Source organism: Callospermophilus lateralis, chromosome 9 (assembly GCF_048772815.1).
Source record: "Callospermophilus lateralis isolate mCalLat2 chromosome 9, mCalLat2.hap1, whole genome shotgun sequence".
In the NCBI taxonomy this organism is placed as follows: domain Eukaryota; kingdom Metazoa; phylum Chordata; class Mammalia; order Rodentia; family Sciuridae; genus Callospermophilus; species Callospermophilus lateralis.
Window position 1 is genome coordinate 101,965,652 of NC_135313.1, and position 12,640 is coordinate 101,978,291.

A 12,640-nucleotide genomic window follows, 5' to 3' on the forward strand; every position below is an offset into this window, starting at 1 on the left:
GTCTGGGATTGAAATCAGGAGCACTCTACCACTGAGCTATGGTCCCCAGCCCACCCTGGGCTCAAGTGATCCTCCTGCCTCAGCCTCCCAAGTAACAGGGACTGTAGGGCATGTCACCATATCCTGACACGTGGTGAATTTTATTAAAAGAAGGGGGAAAAAACAAACAAACAAACAAACAAAACGACTGAAAAACTGGGGTTGAACCCTAAGCTCTGAATTTTCATTTTCTCTTAAAAAACGACCATTTGGAACCCAGAGGGTCATTTTTCTGCCAAGTAACAATGGCCACAGCTTTGTAGGGCTGCCCTTTGGACTGCCAGGCCTCAGGGGCCCCACCAGTCTTGCCCCTGGCTGTGCCTGCTCCTCTGGGTTGTCTGTCCAGTCCCCTAGGAGTGTGCCTTGTGAGCACAGCCCTGTGTGGTGCTGCTGAGGCGGCCCTGCGGCTGCCTCTCTCCACCCTACCACCACCGGCTTTCCCGGGCCAGCCTTGGTTTCAGTTCCTTGTAGCCCTGGCCTGCTGGCCTCCCCAGCCTCTTCTGCTCAGGCCCCGCCCCTGGCCTTTCTGCAGCAGCCCTCGCCCACACGGGCAGAAGCACTGTCCACTTCCGGGTTCAGATTCCTGGGAGAATCTCCTTAGCCCAGGAGAGTCAGGGGCTGGGTTTAAAGGTAACCAGGAACCTGAGACCTGCTTACTGTGGGGTTAGGGGCTAAATTTGACCCCAAAAAACTGTGACCAAAGGCTGGGTGAGGGGGTCATGTAGCAAGAAGCATGGATTCTGAGGTAGTAGGCACCAAGGGGTTGGCCTTCCTTGGCCCAATCCTCCTACCCTGAGGCACACTGGCCAGCCGTGCCTCTCTGGTACTCTTCCTTACAAGTTTCTAAGCCAGTGACTTCCTTTTCTGCCTCCATGGTGAGGTGACCCTTCCTCCTCTCTTCCATCTTTGTGCTAGGAGGTACTTTTCTTCCTTAGTATGTGTGTGTGTGTGTGTGTGTGTTGGGGGGGGGGTAACTGGGGTTTGAACCCAGGGCCTCACACATGCTAGGCACGTGCTGTACCACTGAGATGTACACCCACCCCTGCACTAGAAAATACTCTGTCTCTGACATGATTTTATTGATACATGTAAAGAATTTTAAATGCACCATTCTGCAGCTCCTGATATTTTCTAGACGTATGCCTGATCCCTCAAAAAAGGAACAGATTGTCCCCATGTTTTTGTTTGGTTTAATGCTAATTCAGAGTTGATTAATCCCTCTTCCCAGATCATGGTGCATTGACATGGTCCTTGCATTCAAGATCCTTCTGGAATTTATTTTCCTTTTTAATTCAACCTCATACTTCTTTTAATGTGCTGCATACCTTTATCTGTGTGTGTGTCTCTGTGTGTGTGTGTGTGTGTGTGTGTGTGTGTGTGGTGTGTGTGTGTGTGTGTGTGGTTTTTTTTTTCCTAAGTGACACTGTTCTATAGATCTTGTTCTGTTTCCCAGGTTTCTCTCCCAACAGCATGATTTCAGACCATTCCTATTGTTATGGTTTAGATGTGTCCCCCTAAAGCTCACGTGTGAGATAATGCAAGAAGTTTTGGAGGAGAAGTGATTGGGTCATAGCCTTAACCTAATCAGTGCATTGATCCCTGATGGGTTTAACTGAGTGGTATGTGGAAGCAGGAGGAGTATGGCTGGAGGAAGTGGCTCATAGGGAGCATGGGAGTAGCTATGAGGTATATATTTGTATCTGGCAAGTGGATCTTTGTCTCTGCTTCCTGATGTACATTTGAGGCACTCTCCCACCATGATGTTTAGCCTTACCTTGAGCCCCAAGGGATGGAGCTGGCTGTCCATGGATTGAGACCTCTGAAACCCTGAGCCCTCAAATAAACTTTTCCTCCTCTGCAATTGTGCTGGTTGGGTCCTTTAGTCACATGGGCGAAAAAGCTGACTAAAACACCTATTAGCATATACATAGACATAATTCAGTGCTTTAAATAACCAGTTAGGTCCACTAGTGAAACCAGTGTGGTAAGGCAGAGACATCATTCATAAAAATAAATAATAACCCAACCCCCCAAAAGCTGTAAATGTTTGGGGTAACGGATATGCCAGTTATCCTAATCTGATCACTACATATTGTATACAAGTACTGAAATATTCCACTGTATCCCATAAATATCTACAATTATTATGTGCCATTTAAAAATAAACAAAAGAGCTGGGGATGTGGCTCAAACGGTAGCAAGCCCGTCTGGCATGCATGCGGCCCTGGTTCGATCCTCAGCACCACATACAAAGAAAGATGTTGTGTCTGTCAAAAACTAAAAAAATAAAATATTAAAATTCTCTCTCTCTCTCCCCTCACTCTCTCTTAAAAAAATAAATAAAAATAAAATAAACAAAAGTGTATATATATGTATATATATATATATATATATATATATATATATATATATATATATATAATAAATAGAAAATATCATCAGAGTACCTCAAACATAAGTAAATAATTTTTCATAATGTTTTCAAAGATAGATCGAATCAGCCTTGGGGTGCATTGTAAAAAATATCTCCTCTCCATATTGTGGGTCACAGTAAGAAACATTTGCAGGCCCTTGATCTAGTCTGTTGCTTCTCATTGCTGACCTTGTCTTCATTCATTGCATTTTATTTGTTCATCTTAGTGATGAACAACTAGGTCACTTGAGTGTCCCCAGCCCCTCACCCCAGCCACACTGATGAATATCTTTGTTCATGTTCTGTCATGTGGAGAAATATCTTTATGCTATGGAAACTTGGAAGTACACTACTGGGTGGGTTGATCCAGAGGTCACGAGAGAAAAAAACATGGCCCACAGATCAAATTAGGATGGCTGGGGCTGGGGCTGTAGCTCAGTGGCAGGGCATATGTTTAGCATATGCAAGACCCTGGGTTCCATGTCAGCACCACAGAACAAAACTCCACAACAAAAAAATGGGATGCATAAGTCACAGGAATTGTTAGGTCTATTGATTGATTGATTGCCATGCTGGGGTTGAACCCGGGTCCTTCTGCAAGTGGAGTCTTTGTCTCAGCAAGCACTCTTCCACTGAGCTACACCCCAGCCCTAGATCAATTAAAACACTCACACACACAAAGAGGTGGAACACGTTTATACACCTTGGAAGGGTGTGAGTAGACTGGAGGGGGCACACCACCTGAACCCTGGGTAAGCAATGCCCCTGTCTTACCTTGTCCCCTCTCCCCAGTCTCTGTCATTAGCCTTCTGTACTGAGAGTAAGTTATAGCAGCTCCTTGTGAGGTTGGAGGGAGCCTATCAGATCAGGGTGCTGGGGGCAAACAGCCTCTTGCTCTGTTGGGGAGTCAGGGCAAGTAGGCCTGGGGTTAGTCTGCTTTCCATTGCTGTGAAGGAAGACCTGAGAAAATCAATTTGTAAGGAGCCACAATTTATTTTGGCTCATGGTTTCAGAGGTTTTAGTCCCTGGTCCCTTGGTCCTGATGCCTTGGGGTCTGAGATGAGGTAGCACATCATGGTGGAAGTCTACAGTGGAGCAAAGCTGCTGCCTTCCTAGAGACTGGAAAGCAGAGGGAGAAGGGGAGAGAGAAAGAGGAAAGGCTAGTGATCAAGGTTTGTTATACATGACAAACCCCTCTGGTGCATCTCCAGGCTAATAAGCATCTAGAATTGCCTCTGGTCATTTAACTCGATTTCCCTTGCTAGAGAAGAGAGGTGGGACCCCTTTACTAATACACGTCCTGCTGTTAAGCAGATGGGGCGTGGGGTGGGCAGAGGGTTTTTCTTGCACCTGCTTGTTCCTCCATTGCTTTCAGCTCAAAATAGTGCCTATGCCACTTATATGTAGCTTATATTAGGGTGACACACTTTACTACTCTTCAAACTCAATTGTCATTAGTTGTTCCTCTCTGAAAGCAACAAGGGAAGAAGAAGGACTCTTATCCTCAAAGACCAGAAGCTGGCACCACATCTAAACGGAGGCTGTTAGAAGACTGTCATCATCCCCATCTACCATTCCTCTTTCCAAAAAGTCATTTAATTTCCCGTGTGGGTCTTTTCTGTCCCCTTCTCCTAGTAAAATGGTACATAACCCCCAAATTTTAACCATCTATTTAAGTTTTTGTTTTTTGTTTGTTTTTTTCATGTGTGTGAATTCCAATACGTATGTGATTAAAATCTGCCATTTCTCTTGTTCACCTGTCTGTGGTCAGTTTAATTCACAAACCCCTAAGCACTCAACCTAAGACGGGGAAGAAAAGTTTTTCCTAGCCAGTAATAGTATCTTCTTATCTTCTTTCCTGTACCAATGTTCTGTTTCTTACTGTTTTTTTTTTTTTCCCCTTGGTCAGTGGTCCCAAGCCTTGACTATGCCATGGAATTTCCTAGAAAGCTTTAAAAAATATCATGGCTTGTGTTCCGCTGCAGAGGCTGAGATTTAATGGTTGGGGGATGGTCAGTTGAGGACCACTGCCGTAGACCCTTGACTTGTGGCTGGGGAAACCCCACCAGAACCTACCCCATTGTTCTCTAACTTTCCTTCCTTCATTGACCTGGAAGTCAACTGGTGGGAGGAACTAATTACCATTAAGTTGTAAGTATCCAATTTACTCCTCTCCAGGCATTGAACTTTTAACTTGAAGAAAGTAGTTAGTTAATAGCAGCAGATCTCTACTGCTCAGACTATCTGGCAATATAAATAAGTAAAAAAAAATTTAAAAAAAAACAACAAACAACCCTCTAAATTATAGTCAGAGGCCAAACCCTAATCCAGGGCTCTCAACTCCAATTGCACATTAGCATATCCTGGGGAGATGTCCCAATGGCACTTTTCCTTAACCAAAGCTCCTCAGGAAGCCTCCTCAGGAGGAGAGAGGCTTGCAAATTCAAGGCCAGCCTGGGCAGCTTAGTGAAACCCTGCCTCAAAATAAAAAATAAAAAGGGATGGGAGTGTAGCTCAGGGTAGAGTGCCCTTGGGTTCCATCCCTAGTATAGTAAAAATTGAAAAAAAAAAAATTACCTGGGAAACTTAGAAAGCAAAACCCTTCCCTCATGAACTCTGCATCTCTGGGGGGTAGGGCATGGGATTATTTTTTAAAACTCCTTACTATGAAAAGGTCTGTGCATCAAAGACTTGGTCCCCAGTCCATGGCATTATTGGGAAGTGATGGATCTTTAGGAGGTAGGGTCTAATGCAAGGAAGTTAGGTCATTCAGCGCATGCCCTTGAAGGGAGGATATTGGGACCCTTCTCTTCCTTTCTTTTTTATATCCTGGTTGCTATGAAATGAATAGCTTCCTCCACTGTGTGTTCCTTGCCATAATATTCTAACTTGTCACAGACCCAAAAGCAACAGGCCAACTGACCATAGACCGAAATCTCCAAAATGAAGCCAAAATAAACCTACCTTCTTTTTAAGCTTATTATCTCAGACATTTTGTTACAGTAACATGAAGCTGACTAACATACTCCTCCAATGATTTTAATGTACAGTTGTGATTGAAAACCTCTACTTCTAAAATTTTCTGCTTTTTTTTTTTTTTTTTTCCTCTACTGTTGTCTCCCCTTCTGGATTCTTGATCTTAGAGTTTTATTAGTTCTTTTGTTTGTTTACAATTGCCTGCACAGTAATGTGGACTCAGAAGTAGAGGGTTGGGGGTGACTCTTTCTGTAGGTAAAAGGGCCAGCCAGAGGCTGCCCGTGTGTGTGTGCATGCTGGAGACCCATGTGACTCCATTGTTGACACATATATCTTGAGAGAGAAGTTATCCTTGCTTATCTTCATGCCACATTCTTGGCAATTTTGCATTCATCCAGCACAAGTAAGAACAAAGAAATAAGCCCTCCTGAAGTTTCTCCACAGTCAAATTTGAGCCACTGAAGTTATTATTCATTAACCTAGTGCCCTGATTGATGCTCCTGCGACTTCATGTCTACAGGAAAGGCTGGCTCACACTTGCTTTGGAAAGCAGGGAGCCCACGGACACTTAAAAAGTTTTCACTCTATTACTGATGGAGTGTAGGTGCCCAAAAGGGTCACCTGCAAAAATTTGGAAGATAGATTTATGTGCGACCAGATAAATAAGGTTTTAATGTGTGGGGTTTGTTAGGACTCATAATAATATAAAAATATTTGTTGAACATTTATTATATACTGGATACTGTACCAAGCATGCTAGAATGTATAATTCCATTCCTTCCCCACATCAGCCTTTGTAGGCAGGTGCTACTCTATCTTCATTTTTGAGAGAGACAGCAGAAGCATGGGGAGGCCAAGCAACTGCCCCAGGCACACATGGTCAGTCTTGGCTGTCAGGGAGTTCAACCCAGGCCTGTGCAGGACCAGCACTCTGCCTGACACCCACATCTGGGTTCACCCCAAGACTGTTTGTGTTGATGTTTCCTAGAGACTTTCCAGGATGCCCAGCTGCTTTGATGATGAGCAGAGGACCCGGAAAGGCAGCTGTCTGGGGAAAACCCCACTGGGCCTGGAGTGATTCAGGGCTCTTGGCTTGTCCACCCACGACCCTGGACAGGCTGGCAGGGCTGGGTGGTGCTGGGTGTGACTGGAGGTTGGCTCCTCCTGAGGCGCTGAGGGGGTGAGGCATTAGGAGAATGGGAGAAGCTTCCATTGACCAACTTGTCCTAAAGCAGCCGGATTCCATTGTTAACTTTGCATTTTCAATGAGTGGCACACAGTGGTATTCAGAAGATGCTCCATAAGTCAAAGAATGAACAATGGAAGACTCCAGTAATACCTGGAACATATGCAATGTCTTGGGGCTTCGTTTCTGTTTGACTCTACATTTCACGTACTGAGCAGAAATTCCCCTGAGGCCCTGTAGAGAGTGGGGTGTTAACAGGAGGGCTCATAAACCAGTAACCTTTGGCCCTGCACTGTGGGTGCTGCCTAGAGTCCAAGATGTGGTGACAGCCTTTGGTGCTGCCCTCTTCGCCCCATGCAACTGAGGAGTCTGAGCTCCCGGGTCACCTGGTTTCTTCCCACTGGGTGGTAACTTGCAGGATGGGGTCAGACAGAGGTTCTCAACTTGACTTTAAATCAGAACCATGGGGTCTGCCTGAGATGGGTCTGAGATAAGGCTGGAGAATTTGCCTCCTGTGAAGTGACCAGGTGATACTGAGTCTGCTGGCTCAGGGGCCACACTTGGTACACTTTATACTAATGTTCTGTTATAGAAATCTGGACCAAGAACGTGGAGACTGCTGTTCTCCTGGAAAGTCTCTGTGTGACCTGTGGCATCTGCCACCCTCTTTCATCCTGGGTTTTCTCATCTGTGAAGTGATGATAATAATCCCTAAATCAGAGTCGTTGTGAAAATCAAATGTGATAATACATGCAAAGCACTTGCTATAGTGGTTGAAATACAGTAAGTGCTCGATAAATATCAGTAATTATTATTCACAAAATAAGGGTGATTCCTAAGCTTGGGTTAGTAAGGTGTATAGCATGTGTGCACAATTCCACAATCTTCCCTAGGGTAAGCATCACTAGCCAGAGCTCTCTTGCCAAGTCTTGGAGGTGGCTTTAGAACCCTTCTCAACACAGTTCTCCAGTCAGCCAGTACTGATGGATCAGTTGGGTTCTGCACTCAAATGAAGACTGATTTTCTCTCCTTCCATGTGGGGACCAAAAAGCCTAGAAAGCAGAGCTTCAGAGCCTCTTCTATAACTGAGGGAATACAGTTATCTGGAGGGGTAGCAGATGGGCAGAAATCCAGTGTGGCCTCCATGAAGAAAGGTGTGCCTGCCAGGGATTACCAGGAAGAACCCCCCGAGGAACCAAGATGGTTACCATGACAAGCACCAGGAACCACCAATGTACTCAATGCCCTTCTGTCAAAGAGGAGGGAAGAATTAGTAGAAAAATCTGACTGCATGATATGAATGTGTGGATGAGTCCCACGTGGAAAAATAGGCTATGCAAACTAAGAGCCATCATTAGTATTCATCAAGATTAATTTCTTCATTAATTTTTAAAAATATATTTTCAGTTGTTGATAGACCTTTATTTATTTATTTATATGTGGTGCTGAGAATCGAGCCCAGTGTCTCTCCCATGCTAGGCAAGCACTCTGCCACTCAGTCACAACCCCAACACCCTCTTCCCTGATTTTTAAATCTGCTGTTACCAAGGCAAATTAATGGGAAAAGCACTTAAAACCGAGACCATCCTACTCACCAACTTGGAAAAGCCACGGATTCATGGGAGAAAGAATCTGTGCTGACAGACAGAAGGCCCTGTGGTGTGGGCTCAGGTTTGCCCAGGATGGAGAGGTAGCCCCGATGAAGTACCTTCAGTGCCAACACAAGGTGAGTCCTGAGAAATTCGTGTGGCTGATGGCCCTATCCTCCAGGCAGGCTTGATGTCCTCATTTATTGTAGCCAAGAGAGCATTAATAAGCACAGGACAGGTGGGCAGTAGACTAGAGTCCAAGAGGTGGAGTAAATTTACTAAATTACATTTACTAAGTGCTCACTGTTAGTAACTAGGATGACAGTCCCAGAATGTGGCCTCCATGAAGCCCAGGGATCATCTGTGTTCTGTGTAACACAGTCAGGGAATGACTGGGTCAGTTGTGGAGTTCTGACTATTAAGGGTGTGAAGATATAGATGCTTCCTGGCTTCCTATAGGAGCTTCCTACAGGGATTTAGAGACAGCTCCTCCTGTAAATAGGATCACTGATTATTTATATGCCTAAGTCCTTATTTGGCTGTGAATTTTATTTGACATGCTCATTATTAAAATTTCTACACAAAAGCAGAGATAAACTCCATGTTACCCATCACTCACTTCAATAAGCATGAAGTCATGATCTATCTTCTTTTATCTGTATGCCACCACCTGCAACCCAACCATTGGATGATCTTTAAACAAATATATCATATTTCACCCATAAATACTTCTGTATATATCTATAATATATAATAATTCTTTTTAAAAAAACATAATCCCACATCATTATCATGCTCTCCCAAATAAATAGTGATTCCTTAAAATCATCAATCGTCCCAATAGAATCCAAATTTTTCTAATGTCCTGATCACTTTTTTAAAAAATGAGTTAATTTGCGGGACACAGTAGGGCACACCTATAATCTCAGCAACTTGGGAGGCAGGAGGATGGCCATCCTCAGCAACTTAGTGAGGCTCTCAGCAACTTAGATCCTGTCTCAAAACAAAAATAAAAAAGGCCTGGGATGAAGCTCAGTGGTTGAGTGCCTCTGGGTTCAGTCCCCTGTACCAAAAAGAAAAAAAAAAAAAACAGTTAAAAGAGTTACAAACCTCTAACATATAATGGTGGGACAGATAAAACAGGGCAAACATCCCCATTCTAAAAGGAAAGAATGGGGGTATAGAAAGGAGAGAGAGAGGAACAAAGCAAGTCCAAAACCCAGAACGATTCATATTTCTGGCATCTCTCACTTCTTGTTGTCTCTACTGCAGCCTTGACCCTGCTCACGGCTTCATGCATTGCTCTCTCTGGGAATGTTTTCTGGGACTCTGATCCTGCCATACACTGCTGGCCTCTCAGACTTTCAATGGAAACCTGAGTGGAAGCCCCCGTGTCCCCATAACTCTCACATTCTGCAAACCTGCAGAACAAGCATCTCATGGATGCTGCCAGGATCTGCTGCCTACAGGAGCCACACCTGGTCCCATTTGAACCACAGCTGTAGCAGCCTCTGATCACCCACCCAGATGAACACAGGGAAATGAAATATATAAAAAAAATCTCAATATATTTATATATACACACACACACACACACACACACACACACACACATATATATATATATATATATATATATATATATATATATATATATATGACCTGCAGAGATGTAGCTCGGTGGTAGACCATCCTCAGGTTCAATCCCCAGTATCAAAAAGGAAACGCTAACTGTTGTCGTTTGGATGTAAGGTGTCCCCCAAAAGCTCACATGGGAGACAATGCAAGAAGGTTCAGAGGTGAAATGATTGGTTTTCAGAGCCTTAACCCAATTAGTGAATTCATCCCCTGACAGGATTAACTGTCTGAGGCTGGTAGGGTGTGGCCGGAGGAGGAGGGTCATCGTGCCTTTGGGGTATGTATTTTGACTCTGGGGAGTGGAGTCTCTCTACTTCTGATGTGAAGTCCTGAGCCACTTTCTCTGCCACATTCTTTCCAGGTGATGTTCTGCCTCACCCGGAGCCCCGAGGAATAGAGCCAACCTTCTATGGACTGAGACCTCTGAAATCATGAGCCCCCAAATAAACTTTTCCTCCTCTAAAATTATTCTTGTGGGGGTCTTCTAGTCACAGCAGTGAGAAAGCTAAAACCCTAACTAAACAAACAAACAAAAACCCATAAGACTACTCCATGTAACAGTCTGGAATAATCTTGGTGACTTGCCTCTCAAAGCTCCTCGGGTTGGTATTCCTTCTCATGGTGAGCTGTTTAATTGTGAGGGCTGGGTCCAGAGGGAAGAGCCTTGGGAAGGTGGCGCTGCCTGTGCAGCTTCCCTGGCAATGTGACGCCTAAGCAGGCACCTGAGCATTCATCCCTTGCAGCTCTGGGGGTAAACACTGCCTTCTTTTCCATTCTCCTTTTGGAAAGCAAATATTCCTAGACAGCATTAAAAATCCTAAGCATTTCAGAGGAGGGGCTGGGTGAAAGGAAGAGGGAAATCCAGAAGGTAGAGGCTTGCTAGGCGGATCTGGGAGGCCAGCTCAGCTCCCACCCTTGGGGAGCAGTTCACAGGTGAGAGACTCTGAGGAGATGTCAGCTCCTACTGGGTGGGATCCGTCTCAGGCTGTTCCAGAGACTGGCCATGCGGAGGACAGATCTTCCAAAATCATGCTCGAAAAAGACGTGTGCGTATGTGTGCGTGCTCGTGTAAGGAGATGAAAACAGCTAGGGTGGGCTGGGGTGGAGGTGGCCAATGCATTTCGAATCTATATTCAAACCGTAGAATTTATACTTGGAAAAGGAAAAACCCTAGCGCATTGCAACCCTAGAGCATGCAAAAGTTAAGTTGGAGACAAAGGCTCCCTGGCGGAGCCCTGAAAGGCTTTCAAGCAGGGGAAGCCCTTTGCAGGGGACACGCACGCTGGTTTCACAGGCTGGGAGAAAGCCGGACCAACACTTTGTCCTGGCGACCGCGCGCCCTCTAGAGGCCAAGAGCCCGAGCCGCCTCGCCTGGCTCCTCCAGCCTGGTCTTTCCGGGGCGCCCAGGGAGGGTGTGAGTGGTGGGAGGTGGTGACCTGCCGAGCAAGCTACCTTGGGCTCTTCTGGGCTGACAGAGCCAAAGACTTAGTCTCTGGGAATTGAAACTCCGCTTCAGGACTCCCTCTCCTCTCAGAAGGGAGGTTAGCGGTTGGGGTCCTCACTGGGTCCCTCCCTTGCTGGTGTGAGTGGCCTGGAGAGCCCTGGGTGTATTTGGGTCGTGGGCATCTCTGGATTATGGCCCTCCTCACGCTGGCACCCTCTACTCCTTGGTAGGAGCCTCAAGTCTTCCCAGTGGAAGAGTTACATGTTTGACCCAGTGTTAGGATGGCCTTAGGCCTGAGCCTAAGCAACTCCATTTTAAAAACTCCAGTTTGAAACCTGCAGTCTCACCAGGCACCCACAGAGCCCTCCAGTTGTGGCCTCAGACAAGACACTTCCCCTCACCCTGATAATCAGAGTGAAGCCCCTGGCAGGCTGTCCTCGTCTGATAAGATAGAAAGGCGAGAAGATCAGGGTGGAGACCACCAGACCAGGTGTTTCTGACCCCAGGGTAAATAATGTCACTGAGAAATCTGGTGGTAGCTGATAAGGATTGAAAGGCGGGTCAAAAAAAAAAAAAAACAAATTTAGTATAAATAATAGAGTAAATGAACAGGGATTCAGCCAGCGGAGACAAGGATGCACTCTAGCTGGAGAGCCTGATGAGGACCTGACACCCCATCACTTGTCCTCATTCCTGAGCCTCTGCGTGATCCCCACCCCTCTCAACTCTACCGCCTCGTCTAGACCTTGGTAAGAGCCGCAACTTCTCCCTTCGACACTCTCCTCAACTGGTCATCCACTCCACGCCAGGAAAAGCCTGCCTTGGTTCCACACCTGGTCACCAAGATCTGAGTGAGTGTGCATCTGCTGGACTTAAAGCCTAAGGCTTGAGACATTTGAACTTAGCAAGCAGAGGGAATGTCTGTCATTAGCCTGTCATGATTAAGTGTGTTTTGCAGTGCTTAGAATTAATCTAGAATTGTTTGCTGTGAATTGATTATGTCTATTGCAGTGCCTAGCATTTAGGATTGTCATTTTCTTGATTAAGAACCTAGAAAGTGAAGTTGTATTGAGTAATTTGAGTGAATAAAGCATTGAAAGGGGCAGAAGTGTGTGGACATTCTTTATTTCTCCCCTCCACTGCAGATGTCGCAATTTTGCCCCCTCTGGATACCCACCTTAACCCCTATCCCCACACCCAAATCACCTGAGTATTTTGTTCTAATTGGATGTAGTCTCTCTCCTCCATATTCAGTCCGGGAGGAAGGAAGAGAAAACATATGGGACTCACCTCCTGCCCTTCTCTTCCTCCCCAGCTAACTCCCCTCCCCCAAACCTCCTCACCGCTCTCCTTTG